Here is a 2,868-nt window from a genome sequence, read left to right as displayed (position 1 = left end):
TCTTGATATAGATTTTCAAGAAAGGAATTTTTACTAACCACTAAGCAGCAAAGTGATTCCAGAGGAATGAAAATGAAACACACTACCCACCTCCTGACAGAGACATGGTTGAATTAAAATGCAGAATGAGACATATTTTTGGACATAGCTAATAAAGAAATTTGCCTAACTATATTTATTTATTATAAAGGCTTTATTTTTCTTGTTCTTTCATTATTCATTGAGGGTGGATATGACTCAGAGAAAATAAATATTTATTAATTGGAAAAATAATAAAATTAAATTTAAAAATAAAAGTTGGTGACCCACAGTTTGATGTTGACCATTTTTCAACAAACCATTCTAATAATGTCAGCTAATTTGTTTTCACCCACTTGTGGTTATCTCCCCTTAAACTGATAAGATTAAATTACTGATACATTCTCTCCCCCTAATTGACCCAAAAAAGACTTTGCCAATTAAGAAAGAAAAGCCAGTCATATCCTGAATTTATTTTTAAAACAAGCACTTTGCCATTTGCATAAGAATTCCTTCCCTTATCAAAACTCCAAGAAAGTATTCTCTGTATTTTCTTGGAAAGAAGCCATTTTTCATTCAACATGGAAGACTATTGGGCCCAAAATGAAGAGTCACTTGCAATGGAGTGACTATTTCCAAAGTTTCAGGAATAGGATTGTAATTTAGGGAAAATAACTATTGAACTTAAAGAATCCATCTTTTTTGTTTTTCTAAATAAAAATAGTGTGACTTGTTAAAAAAATAAAGTAAGGGGTTAAAAATAAAACGTTACAGAACACAGAATTTGTGAGTTACAAACTATTAACATGTCCTCCAAAAATATCCCTATTCCATTTACATATGACAATCAATCAATTCATAGCTTCTCAGAATTAATTAACCCCATTCCTATCCAACTGGTCTTGAGGCCTAATCTCAACATGAAGCAAGCCACCATACATCCTCGAGAAGTCCCAGTAAGCAACTAAACACAATTTGTTTTCTTTACTACTTCAGAGTCGGTTTGGTTTCAGAACTGTTGTCTGAGTCCTTTGTTCCAATGAGATAGCCATATAGAGATGTATATGTTCAGAAAGCAGTTCTAAATCAGAATTGGTGCTTATGGAAGGAGCTGATGCCAAATCTATATATTTAGGAGTCATCAACCTTAAGGTGATAGAATCTTGGAAGTGGATGAGAACCCCAAGTGTAGAGAATGTGGAAAGAAAATTAAGCCAAAGATAGAATCAGGAGGGACACCAATAACTAGGGGGTAGGAGGAGATTGAACTAGAAAAGGAAATTAAGAAGGAACTTTCAGACAGGTAGGAGAAGCAGATGAAAACAATGTCACAGAAGTCAGAGGATAAGAATATCAATAACTAAGAGTGATCAACAATAGCAAATGCTGCAGAGAAGTCAAAGAAGGTGAGGATAGAGAATAGTCAATTAAAATGTTATTCATGACCTTAAAGGGAGCAGGTTTTGTTGAGAGGTGGGCATGGTAGCACATTTGCAGGTAGTTGAAGAGTAGGTAGGTAGTAGTGAATTTATACCAGGGGTGGGGAACCTGTGGCCTGAAGGCCACATGTGGCCCTCTAGGTCCTCAAGTGTGGCCCATTGACTAAATCCAAACTTCACAGAACAAATCCCTTTAATAAAAAGGTTTTGTTCTGTAAAACTTGGGCTCAGTCAAAAAGCCTAATGCAAGGACCAAGAAGGCCACATGCAGCCCTGAAGCCACAGGTTCCTCATCCCTGGCCTATGCCCAAAAAAGATCAAAAAATAAAATGACATATATGTATAAAAATATCTGTAATAGGTTTTTCCGTGATAACAAAGAAATGGAAACTGGCGACCCATGCCATTGGGACTTCTGGAATCAGCATCAGATCATTGGTTAGCTTCAAAGGTGGGGAGCACTGCCAACAGCCCCTCCTCAACCCAATAAATGCTTTGGAGGCACATACTGTCTAATAACTTTTCCATGGTCTCCCTAACCCAAGTAAGGATGTAAAGTGAGTTCAGAAAAGACTAGTCCTCTGGTGTAAGGGCTTCTGACCCCTTTTCAGGGCTACTTTCCACTTTTGGTGTCTACCTGATTCACCCAACTCTCACCTGTGACTCTGAGAAACTGTAACATGGGCAGCAACCACACCCAGTAAAACATTTTGGTACGTGGACTAAACCAGTTTGAGGATAACCAAAGAGTCTCAAAATCGGTGAGTTAGGAGAGTGTCTACTCCAAGCATGTGAAGGCTTCTCCCAGCAGAATGGGCCTATGAGAACAATTTGTTCCAACAGCCATAAAGGCATCTGAAGCAGGCAATGCAGAGCTCTTAAAGCTTGCATAGACATCAAAGATTCCAAGGTCATCCATAGTACTCTGAGACATCACCAATTGTCTTGACTCCTGGACAATGGCAAATGCTTCAGAGAAGTCAAAGAAGGTGAGGAGAGAGAACAGGCCAATTAAAATGTTATTCATGACCTTAGAGGGAGCATGTTTAGTGGAGAGGTGGGCATGGTAGCACATTTGTAGGTAGTTAAAGAGTGAGTAGGTGGTAGTAAGTCTACACCCAAAAAAAGATCAAAAAAGAAAAGGACTTATATGTACAAAAATATTTATTGTCCAGTTTGTCAAGATATGAATTACAGATTAATCTTTCTAGAAGTTAGTGAAGAGGAGAAAAGATAAAAGACAATAGCATGAAGAGATAGCAGCATCAAGGATAGTTTTTCAGTAAAATAGGGAGATATGAGAATGTTTGTAAGCAGCAGTTAAAGAACCAATAGAGGGGGGAGATTGAAGATGAGAGCAAATCATTAAGCGAGGAGGAAACAGTCTGTAAAGCACATATGGAGGGGTTAA

The sequence above is a fragment of the Vombatus ursinus genome, unplaced genomic scaffold (assembly GCF_900497805.2).
Source record: "Vombatus ursinus unplaced genomic scaffold, bare-nosed wombat genome assembly UNPS02014858.1, whole genome shotgun sequence".
Taxonomy (NCBI): Eukaryota; Metazoa; Chordata; class Mammalia; order Diprotodontia; family Vombatidae; genus Vombatus; species Vombatus ursinus.
Note: the sequence above shows the minus strand (reverse complement) of the source record.